Source organism: Anser brachyrhynchus, assembly GCF_964034855.1.
Source record: "Anser brachyrhynchus genome assembly, chromosome: 3".
NCBI lineage: Eukaryota > Metazoa > Chordata > Aves > Anseriformes > Anatidae > Anser > Anser brachyrhynchus.
The window spans coordinates 65,471,823-65,484,294 of record NC_137696.1 but is presented as its reverse complement, the minus strand read 5'-3'; the positions used below and the strand labels follow the sequence as shown (position 1 = coordinate 65,484,294).

Genomic DNA, 12,472 nt, shown 5'->3' with positions numbered 1-12,472 from the left:
ATCAAGGCAAAAATTTTTTTCTTTCTTTTTCTCTTCTCTTCTCTTCTCTTCTCTTCTCTTCTCTTCTCTTCTCTTCTCTTCTCTTCTCTTCTCTTCTCTTCTCTTCTCTTCTCTTCTCTTCTCTTCTCTTCTCTTCTCTTCTCTTCTCTCTCTCTCTTCTCTTCTCTTCTCTTCTCTTCTCTTCTCTCTCCTCTTTTTTCTTTTTTATTTTTTTTCTTTTTTCTTTTTTCTTTTCTTCTTTTCTATATTTTTCTATTTTTCTTTTCTTTTTTTTTCTGTTTTTTTTTTTTTTTTTTTTTTTTTTTCTGTTTGCTGTCTCTGTGTGGCAAGCATAACAACAGGCACTACATTCCTGCCCTAGGTCCAGGTTTGGAAAGACATGTTTGCCATGGAGCCTCCCTGATTAGACTCTGGATATGGTGCAGGAATTCACCAGTGGTTGGGTGATTACTACTGTGGTTTCCTCTATGGTGTTCTTCAGTATTTCCTCTTGGTTTGTCCAAAAAAAAAAAAAGGGGGGGGGGGGGGGGGAAGGGGGGATGATTTTCATCCAAACCTCTCTTTCCCTTTGAATCCTTCATTGGTTTCCTAACAACCATGCATCACACGCAGACTCCTTGTATGTGTTTGAAAGACTTTCTGCAACTCTCTAGACTGCAACTTCAAGTGCCTCTTGTATTAGTTCACAGTTACATCTCGATGACTACATTGTTGATCTGAGCGTGGGTGACCTCTTGTCATCTCTAATCTGTTCATAGTAGAAGGGTTCTTGAAATCTTACAGAGATATTGTCCCACTCTCCTTCCACCACCCATTAAAGCTTGCTTCTGTCATGGTGAGGCCCAATTTTATTGAACGATATCTTTAAAATTAATAGAAACATCATCAAAACATGACGTGCCAGATCCAAGCAGTTTTGAGGGGAAGGCTGTGATTCCTATACTCCCTTAGTCCATAATCACCATATTGGTTGTTCTCATTGTAGCAACACATCTAAATTTAGACAGCAAACTCTTTGCCTGTTAGATTGCCAATTTACTCTGTGCCAAGTGCAGAGCATAGTTCAGGCCCTGCATAGTTTGGCCCCAGGTTAGGATTACTTACAGCTGGAGTGGCATGTCACTGCTGGCTTGCTGACCAGGCATTCTTGCAGGAAGCACTCATTGCTACACCTGTTTGGATTTCATTCCTGGGTGTAACTTAGGGTATTATCTTTGACCAGTAAACTTAAACCTAATATGGAAATGGCTCCTTAAAGACTGCCCCTTTGCTTGTGTGAAACCATGGAAATAACGAACGGCTCACATGCTTTTTAGGAACCCTCTATTTTCTGTGCAAAAATATTTCTGGAAAGGTACTCTCCATAGAAAGAGCTCATTTTCAGAGCACCCTCTCCTCTCACCTTGAATCTGGCAACCTGTGGAGCAATAGGCAGCCAGTTCTATTTTCTCCAGTATTTGAGGGAAAACGCCCAGTTTCTGAAATGCTGAAAGTACATTGATTGTGTGTGTTTTGGGGTAAGCAAGCATACTGGGTGATGAATGAGGAGAATTTTCCAGATCAGCTGATCAGGTGCACATTTGTCCAGAACTCCTTGAAAAAAAGGAACAGAAAAGCAACATATTATGTAAAATGCATGTTGAAAGGTAGCACTGAAGATAAATTCTGACTGCTGTGCTTAGCACAACTGCAAACTTTTCATTGCATTCCTCTGTTTGCTGGCAAATAGTACAAGGCTCGTGTTGCATCCAGGACACTGCATAACGATTTTTCAGGCATTGTCAGTATTTTACAAATTCAGATGAGGCCCCATGAAATGAAGGTAAAGCTTAATCTAATTAATTTAAAAATAAATACAGGTAATTTTTCTGTTTAAAAATGTCGAAGTAAAGCATTTGAACTTAAATAAACACATTCCTTTCCCCTAGCTGAAAAAAAATTCATGAATTTGCCATGGATTTCTGTGTAATTTTGTCTAACCCCCAAACCTTATTTTTTGGAGAATAAGATACTCAGAGAAAAATGTTTCAAATTCTTTCCATATTTAGAAATGTGTAAGGAAAAATCATATCTGTCTGCAGGATTAGGAGCTCCTGTCATTCCAAATGTATGGCCTTTGGAGGTGTAACTGGGTGTTTGTGCCAACAGCCACAGACAAAATGAGCTGGGACTCATGGACACTGATAACATTAGCTATAGTTTTGGCAAGTTGGTGCCAAGCAGCTATTTACTGTGGCGCTCACCTCGTCCAAGCCTCTTCACTGTTGTTTCCCTGGATTTGCCCCTGATGGTTGCAGCCTCCTCCCTCCTTCTCTCACTCCCTCCTTTGCTTCTCCCTCTTTTTTTTTTTTTTTTGGTGTGTGTGTGTGTGTGTCTTATCATGTTCCTGCCCCTACCCCCGGTGCAACCAGGGCTTGGGAAGACAGTACAACTGTGAAAATACCGTAGAGTTTGCTGCCATAGATTTTTTTGTGTTTTATCTCCTTTCTCTAATTTTTGGCTGTCTTGTCTGTTTTGAGTGTAAGCAACTCAGGGTGTGGACTGCCTCCTTCTCTTCATCCCCACAGTGCCTAGGATTGTAGATCTCTGTTCCTGGTTCATTCTTAACAGCAATAATGATAAGCATGTAAATAAAATGGACAAGAGAGTTTTATGTATTTACCTAGTTAGGAGATAGTGAAGAAGCACATTTTTTGCCTAAAAAATTCTCCCTATATGAAGAAAACAATTGTCATTCTATAGTGAGATTCTTGCATGCTTATTTTACTTCAAGCGTGTTTTGTATTTTTATCTTCCACTGGCAGCCTTACATGACTCTAGATAGCAGTCTCTCTCGCACAATAAATCCTCATTCTTATTTTTCTTTCCATTTTCTTGCAGACCAACTTAAAATTTACCAATCTCCATATCCACAGCCTTATATAAATTCTGTTTTCTATCCTGCTTTGCAAACCTAATTAACAGTAGAGTCCTGCAAGAACTCAGCATGTATAAAAGCTGGGGTAGGCTCCTGGGCCGCAGTTTCTTTTTAAGCAGTGATGAAACGAAGGTGATAGAGGTATTCTGTGCATCCTACAGTGGTTCCTTATCTCCTGTGAGGGCAGTCTCTCTCACAGCTGTTTGCCAGAATTTCTCAGACTCACCAGCAAAGCTGGGATTGGAACAAATCGAAATGAACAGTTTCCAAGCTTTAATCCTAATGTCCTACACTCAGTTCCCAACCTATGCTAGAAGGGCTTGCTTACATTTTCCCCTCTCAATCCATGAAGCCTCTTATATAAAACGCTTTCCTAGGTCACTCAAAAATCATTCTGTGATGATTCAGTCGTCCATAATCTTTAAGGAGCTTTTGGCACTGCTTGGTAACTTCTTGGAAATTTGAGGAGGGCAAATATAAGGTGCACTGTATAAGTGTATGAGGGAAAATATTTTTTCAAGGCTCATCATTTATAGCTCAGCAAAGATCAAGCATGAAAATAGTACAGTCTCAATTAGCTGCTAGTCTGGATGATACTGGCAAGCTGTAAATAAAAACCATCTGTGTTTTACTGGACTGTGAATAGGCTCCTTTGAGCAGCCGAGGAATGGCTTGAGCTGGCTGTTGGAGGCTCAGAAAAGCCCCAGTCTGCATGACGGGATTCTGCCCTGCTCAGCTGTTGGCAGTTACCTAACAGTTGTGTTTCTTTTTTTTTCTTGTTTTTTTTCTTTTTTTCCTTTTAAATTAACATGCAACAAGCTTCAAGTTAACCTTAAACTGAGGTCAGTCTGAGGCTACATGTGCACGATGCTGAAAATATCTAAAGGGTTCTGATTACTTCAACTCCTGTCAATCTAGTTACAGACCTTAATATAAAATAGAAACTATTCTGGTCCCATAAATCTCCAGTCTTCCTAGCAATGGGATAAAACCAGATCTCTTAGGCTATTTTTTTTAGATTCTGGATTTATTTTTCTTTATATCAGTGTTCAACACATGGTGTTCATTTCCCTCCCAAGGTGGAACCACCAGAGCTAAATGTGAACACAGATGAAGCATATTTTCTACAAACTAAAAGCTCCTGGGCAAGGGAAGTTGCTGTCCTTAAAAATAAATAAATAAATAAATAAATAAATAAATAAATAATAAATAAATAAATAAATTAATAAAGTGCAGGAGGAAAAAAAAAAGAAAAAAGAAAAAAAAAAGACAGTCTCACTTTTCTACATGTTTCTAAGGGCCACTTTCAAATTTAGTCTTCCAAAGAAGAAGCTAATCATGCCTGCAAGATCTTGGCATGATGTAACATGCTGCAGAGAGGTCTCCAGGTGCTGTAACTGATTTTCTCAGAATTTTGTCAAAATTCTCTTGTCTGGAACCAGAGTTGATCTGATTAGAAATCTTTCTACTGAACATTAAAAGCGTTAAAAATAGTTTATATTGAAATTACTCTTGACCATCAGTTGATTTAATTAAATTCCTAGTTTTGAGAAACATTAGGAAAATGTTCTTAAACTATTAAAATACCCATTTGTGTCAAAATATTTTCATAGCTGAAAAATTAACTTGGTATACAGCAAAAATGCTCCAACTTTTTAAACAGTTAAAAGCAAAGTTAGTTTAAAAATGATCTACATGGAATATTAAGATTTACCAAATCATAACTTTTTTTCTAACCTCACAATAATAGTCAAACATACCAGTTTTGGCTAAGAAAAACTATTCAAACCTTGAACATTCTTGTAGAAGCACTGAGTGTGAAATGGCTTTTTAGGTGACATCGTTTCATTTTGCTAATCTGCCAAATCTATTCTTCACTCCCTGTGAAGTGGTCAGGTGTTAATCAACATTACCCTATTAGCTATGGTGTTCTCTGTTTTAACTGCCTAGGGATGGTATTGTTTGCACAGGTGCCCTAGCTGGGGAACTGAATTAATATCCATTTTTCTTGGCTGAAAGGCTTGTTTTTCATGTCTTGCCTGTCTTTTTGCAAATGTAAATGCAAAATTACTTTTAGACTTGCATTTACAATTAGCTGTTTTCACACAACAGGCTTTCTTTCCTGCTGATGCTGGTTCATTAGTATGGAGATAATTTTTCATGCTTTCACCTACAGGCCTGATCCTTTCCCCACTGAAATTATTAAATATGTTGCCATTAAGATCAATGGAAGCAGTGCCTGATCCTGCATCACTATTCTTCTTCTCCTGAAGAAGTTGCAGACTTTCCTAAAAGTGATGGTTAGGCAGTAGGCTGCTCTCCATTAAACACAACATTAAGGTGTGTGGGTTTTCCAATTCAGTTCTTCTCAGTCTTCTCATTCATACTGAGTATGCTCACTTACTTCACAGTACTGGCTGTCATAGTCCCTTGCTTAGTATAATAGTCAGTGCATCTTTCCTGTGAGTTAAGAGTTTTCCAAAAAATAAAAAAAAAAGTCCATTTTCTTCCTTAGGAGTCTTTGTTTCTGGTTTGTTGCCATAACTAAGGAAAAACATAACATAAGGAAGACAAATCAGAGATCAGCATTTTATTTAGCACTGAAGGTGGAAAGGCTGATTTGCACTTTACGATGCATCCAAACCCTATGACTTGTCCTCTCCCCAGTGTACAGGAGGGATTTCTAAGTGAGTTATTTATTTATTTATTTATTTATTATTAGAAAACTGTACCAACTTGTCCTGACACAGAAGCCCAAGCTGTGAAAGGAACCCTGTTTCATAAAGCAAATACCTGCTGCCTTTTCCAGGGTATTTGGTCTTGCTTCTAAACAAAATGAAGCTTACTTAAGCTTGTTACCTAGGAATGAACACATGCTGTAACCAGTTCTTTGTGGGATAAAATATGCTACAATTTTTTGTATTTATTTTTTCCTTCTTCACAGACTTTCAGATTATTTAAAGCACCAAAGTGAAAATAATGTTATGGCTATAAGCGACCCACTTCTCTGTTCAAGCATACCTCTCTCAGTGCCAGAACAAAAGGCTGTTTTCTGCTTTAGTAGACCGAAGACTCCATTGAAGAACACCATGCAAATAAAGGAAACATTAGATACATGAGTGTTCGGCATACCAATGACTCTCTTCTGCATGCACCTTCTTAATTTTGCCTACATTCAGTTTTAACTAGCTCCCTACCACAAAGGTGATAATGAAAAATATCAGAGGATGGACGATGCTGGTAGTTTCTTATTTTAAAGCATCAGGAATATTACCCCTCAAGGACAGATGTAGCATTTTGTCTATAACTTCTCTAGAAATCCACTTACAATGTCGTCTGGGAGACTAACTATTACCTGTGGGAAAACTGGGTAGAGTACATGAAAGGAAGACCTTTCTCTACCCTAACCAGGTTGCATATCCATGAGTGGTAATGTCTAAGAAGATAAAGGGAGTTTGATGATCTTACATACTTCAGCACTGTGTTGGAGAACATTTCTCAGATTTTGCTGAGGATGCCCAAGTTTTGGCAGCAGGAGAGAAGGAGGGAGGGGGGGAAGGGAATACAGCATGGGAGAGGCTTGCAGTACAGGACCCAGCCTCTATCTGCCTCCCTTGTCACCAATCAAATGGGCGCCCTTGAATAATTTTGACTCATGTATGATTTTCCTGGTTTAGCTGTGAAGGAAACAAAATGGCTGCTCCCTCTCTTTGCTATCCCTTGGCTAAAATGAATTTGAAAATAGGAGTAGGATAGCTGGCAGACTGGACAAATGTGTGATGCTTGGAGAAGCTAATTTTTGGATTCAGAAACAAAGATAGACAGCATTTTCTTATCTCTGATTTTTGAAAGATTGTGAGTGTTTGCCAACTCTTTTACTAGCTGGTATTTGTAATTGCTTTAAGGTATTGCGTTCAAGTGCTGTAAGTGTTTTTTGAAATTGCTTCCGAGGGGAGAATTTTCGGAGATGCTACTGGATATAAAGTAAATGACGCACAGCTGAATTCCTTACCTACTTCTTCACTACGCAGTTCCAGTGACACAAGAAACCACAGGCATGCAGGGCTCACAGGTCCTGCACCCGAGCCACCACTCCCTCACCATGCTGTTGCTTCTCCCTCCTTCATCCACTCCATCCTCCTACGGCCCCATCCCTCGTTTCCTCCACAAACTTTTAACTCTCAGTGGTCAGACCAAGTGGTTCTTACCTCTCAGCTAGGACCTGAACCCTGTAATCATAAATCCATTAATTACTAGACTTCTTCAGCATGAATAGAAGTCTGGTAAGGTGCTTATTATTTAGATGACAGAGAGAGTGTTTCCTGTTTATCTGGTTCTGTTCTTACAAAGTATCCTGCTACAAACAAGTGCTTTGGCTGAAGCCTCAGCTTTCATAGGATCAGTCTGGTTTTACCAAGGCGAGTCCACATCCTGGAGCCTGCAATTGCACCTTAATGCCCTGGAAACTATTTTCTTGCTCACAGAAACTTTATTTTGCTATGTTATGGTGTGGGCATGCAGTGCAATCTCCACATACTGCTCTGTTGTGATGTCACTGTGCTGCAAAATGATACGCTGGCATTTGCAAAGCAAGAAGAAAAAAAAAAAAAGAGATTTAAAAAGTCTTTGTTTCTTACCAGGTCTGGTAAGACAAAAAGAAATCAACAATTTGAAACACATCACAGTAGTCTTTAGAGAGAATTTCAACTAAATGTTAGTCATTCTTCTATTACTAAGCTGATACATAATTATTGCTGAGTACATAGGAAGCTTGCAAATTGCTTTTATATTGAAATGTCTAATTAAATATTTGGCTTAACTAAATAATAGATTAAAAATGACGTGAAAGGACATCACGTGAGTAGCTGACTTTCCTGGTAATGGCCTTGGGAGAGAAATATGTGCTATCAAACAAGCCTCTGCAGCAAGTGTGCAAGGAACTGATCTATTTCTGTATAAATTCCAAGAAAAATTCTGCACAGAAATAGTCTTCTCTAATTGATGCACCTTTTATTCAGCCAGTTCTTACATTGTTTGTTTCTTGGGAGTAGCCGAGCTGGACCAAATACCATCTCCTTTTCGCTCTCTGCATAAGGAATCACTCTGTCAGACCAGGTGCAGAATGGAGGGGATGCCTCAGAGGTGATCCCCTTTTCCTAGGGATAATTTGATTTCTTTACTAACAGTGTAAATGATTTCATTTTTAAGCATTAGTTACATCAGATCCAGGCTATTTCTAGAGCCTCACAAGCAGCGATTAGCAATTTCCTCTCAGATAATCCAACTAGGTTACTAAATCTAAGGTTAAGAGTCTTCCTGCTTTAAGTGGTCTTAGTGTCTACATCTACAAAGCTTTTTATGTTAGAAGAACAATTTAGTGACAGCATTACTTTGGAGGATATGCATCCAAATGATTGATCTTAACTTATTCCATTAATCAACTTAATGAAAACACTGTGTAAAGTGTTATGATTTTTTCATTTTGTTCACTGTTATGCATAATGAAGATATAGCAGTTCCTTCTAGTTATACACAGTGATTTTAGTTACAAGGTGAATATATTACCAGAGGAATTTAACTGTATATGGGCCAGCAGATTAAAAGAATTTCCAATTAGAATGTCAGAAACATGTCAGAAGCTGGAGCCAGAGCTTCACAGCTCAGTGACCAAGCTGCTCCAAACAAACAAATTGGATCACCTCATTGATTCATATATGGGTTCCAAGATAACATGTTTTCAGGTTGCTATTTTCAGCATCAATGTGGATGCTATTAGAGAGCAAAAATGCTGTATTAGCCATTCACCTACTGAATTACTGTTCATAAAGATTCCCTTGTAATGACAATGCTTGGAAGATTTCAGCCTTTATGCACAGGCATATGGAAAGAGTGCTATATCGGAAACAGTTTTGAAGATTATATATCTCTGTGCCATTCATGATTTTTGAAAGAAGATTTATGACATAATCACCTTTTTGTTTGCCATTGTCATCTGTAGTTTTGTGCATATCCATTTACAGAAGCATTCAAGAGGATACTTCTGACAGCAGAAAACTAGAGTAGGAGCTTCAAGGCCCAACACCACAGTGTTGTCATCAGGGTTGGTTTTGCCATTGTATCAAGTGGAAGTAGGATTAATCTTGAGATAGTAGGCACAGACACAACAGAAACTTCAGAATTTTTCAGGGAAATTATATTTTAATTTTATTTTTATTTCTGTGTGTTTGAGAGTTTTTTAAAATGCCAGCTTCCCTGCTTGGTGGGCGCATATCGTGACAATGAAAACCAATGTCTGGTAAAACAGTAGATTTTAATCTTTTTCAGGAAAAGTTAGAAGAAGATGATATAATTGTTGGGAGAGTGAGTCAGCCATTTCCTGACCAAATTCTATTTTGGCTTAATAACTTCCCTTTGTCTGAATTCCCCCACACTTTCAGAGACACTGTAGTTTACATCCAACCTCACAGTATTCTGATGTGGTGTTAAAGATCCTCCCTTCCACTGCGTATGTGTGACTATGCTGAAGTTGTGGGAAGAGTGATTCTTGCTTGTTAAATCATAGCACTCTGCAGTCTTGAGTTAGTCTTTACGTAAAAGGTGCTGTATAAGTGTATATTTCAAAGCAAATATATTATTATGATCTTTATTATTTTTTTTATTCCTATTTTGAGTGAATACTTTGAAATATTGTGTAATGTCAAATATTTCTAATTATGCTTCTTTAAGAAAATGAACAAAACTTTATGGTCTCCAATAGGATCTGAATTGGCATGTTATCTTTGATCTAAATCTAAGTATTTTAGACCACTCAGGTAGTGTTGGCATGACATGTGGATTGAGTTTCTGAAGAATCTTGGAGTCTCAAGCTGTGTAAACTCATATTGACTTGACAAGACAATAACATTTATCAAGGTGATGTGATATTTAGTGGTGGTAGGGTGACTTTTCTAAACACCCTACAACTCTAATCAAAAATGTGACAAACAGGAACATGCTAATCTTATAATAATAAAAATAATTATCTTTAAAAAGGAAAACCTTGACCTCTCTTTACCTGTAAAGCATAAGGAGGTTGCCTTTGTGATCTGATGACGGACTGCCCTTGAATTCTTACATCATATACTAAAAATGTCAATACAGGAACCTCCAAAGGAATGAGCCTCTCTTCTGAGATGTGCTGAATATACACACTAGCTACATTTGAGTCACTCAATGAAGTACTTCTGGAATCTCAACACATTGCTATAGTATGTTACTGGTCTGGTGTCACGTGCCCTAATAGCAGGGTAGAGAGCTGTAGCTAATCTCACCTTCATGCACTCAAGGCATAGTCACTCTTCACAGAAGTAGCACCACGGTGCTGTTAGACCTTTGTTGAAATTTCTGCTGTGGCAGCCCCACTTATGGGCTAGAATGGGTCGAGGGGTGACCCCGAATCAGCGCATCCCCTGGCTGTACCACAGAAGCCCTCCCCTGCCCCAGGGCTGTGCTCCTCCCAGGCAGGTTGCCGCCAGGGAAGATGGGTGCCCACCACCCTGCTGGGCTCCTCCAGGTGGGCTCTGCTGCCCCGCAGCTTCCCCATTGGCAGAAGTCAGCAGGAACCTTAAGTAAATTTGTTTCCTGATGTTTACAGGCTGCAGGTTGCTTTGGTAACATGGTTAAATGCCAGCCCGGGCATGCTAGATTTCATCTGTGCTGTCATCTTTATTAGATGATCAGGAACTCTCTTTTCCCAGCACACTAGTTCTGATGTTTATGTGGGACCATGGTCAGGTCAGCTCAGGAAGAGCAGGGCTCTTTCAGCATTGCCATTCACAGGGGCTATGTTGTTACTTTGATTTATTTTCCTCAGTATCACAGCAAAACTAGCAAGCCTAGAGCATGTCCCTTCTCTCTCTCCCACAGTGAGAGGATGTTAGCCATGCACCCCCTGCATGGGATGGGGAAAAAATGCTGCACTTCCGTAGGGCATAACTCAGCTTTGTGGGCTCCCACAGAGCCCAGATCCTCTGCAAACATCAGCGTCAGATTTTCCATGTGTGGTAGAAGCCTGATTTTACTCCAGCTGCCTCAGGTGATCAATGCACTGACACCAGTTATCATAGATGTGAGGTCATGTGGGGAGAGGTGGAGTCTCATTAGACACATCTGAAATAAATGAAAGGGTTTCTAACCCTTACTTTGCTCCTCCACAGCCACCATCTTATTCAGAAGTCAAGAACAACAACAACAACATCGATGGGGGGAGCAGTAAAAAAGGACTCATTCCTTGCATTTCAAAAAAGGATCATGTCATTGTCATTTAGACATAAGCCTCACTGTGGACGGAAGTATTAAAGGCTTAGTGAGTCATTTATACCTAGCTATACTTCCAAACATTGGGGTGGCTTTCATTGCAGCTCGGTGTCACTGCCTGCATGTGTGTGATGAGAAGAAGAGGATTGTCCACTGTGACCGCCACGTCAAGAGAGGGGTTAGCTTATGCTTTATTCAAATGAATTAACAGACTAAGGGAATCCTGTGCCTGAACAGCTTCCTAAAATAACACTGCTTACTTGCTGTGATACTAAATCCAAGATTAGCATGGTGTTCTCCCTTTCACCTTTCCTTCTATTTCTTCCTTTCCCAAAAAGAAAAATAAAGCCTCCTCCTCCTAAAATAGGATATTGAACACAACTTCCAAGGAACCTTGTTTCATCTGAGATCACATGATGTGCAAGAGAAAGATGAAATCCTGAAGCTCATGGAAGCTGACATGAGCACTGGCTGAAATGGAGCTGTGTGAGACTCCCCAGAATTGCCCTAAAACTAGGCATAATGTATGTTTTGCAACATCAGAAACAGAGATGGAATAACACCAAAAGCTCAGTTCTATTTTATACCATGTTCACAAATGCTGTCTAGTGTCAGTGTAGAGCTGTCTTGGGAAGGGAAGGGAAGGGAAGGGAAGGGAAGGGAAGGGAAGGGAAGGGAAGGGAAGGGAAGGGAAGGGAAGGGAAGGGAAGGGAAGGGAAGGGAAGGGAAGGGAAGGGAAGGGAAGGGAAGGGAAGGGAAGGGAAGGGAAGGGAAGGGAAGGGAAGGGAAGGGAAGGGAAGGGAAGGGAAGGGAAGGGAAGGGAAGGGAAGGGAAGGGAAGGTTTTTGATTGTTCTTTTCTGGGGGGAGGGTTTCCATAAGTATTTTGATTGCTGAGCATTGAGGCATGGCAGACTTCCACTCCTCTCTAGCAGTTTCAAAAGCATTAGCAATGCAGACCTTCTCAAAGAGGTTGTAAGCTTATAAGGCATTAACTGACTTGAAACATAGAAGGAGTTGGATGGGTATGGGTCCCTGTTATGATCTGGTGTGGTAGGCGTGCTATTTTTGGCAAAAATTTGCCTTAAATGATCTCATTGCATCTCAAAATATTTGGCTGTATACCAAAGCCGTACTCTTTTTTGCACATCACTGTTTTGTACGTATGTGAAGTGACGGCATCATAACCATATTATGGGAAGCTCTGAGCAGTCCAGGAGGTGAAAGAGGACTGCATCACCTCTTCTCCCAAGAGTCCTTGA

The 12,472-nt window shown here is 39.7% G+C and overlaps 2 long non-coding RNA genes across 2 annotated transcripts in view; one reads left to right on the top strand and one right to left on the bottom strand.

Moving 5' to 3' along the window:
* The window catches only part of LOC308191438, a 71,763-nt gene that overhangs the window by 19,378 nt on the left and 39,913 nt on the right, over positions 1–12,472 (bottom strand). The window lies entirely within an intron of this gene.
* LOC308191437 overlaps positions 1–12,472 on the top strand; it is a 62,931-nt gene that overhangs the window by 15,191 nt on the left and 35,268 nt on the right. The gene's annotated exons all lie outside the window — the stretch shown is intronic.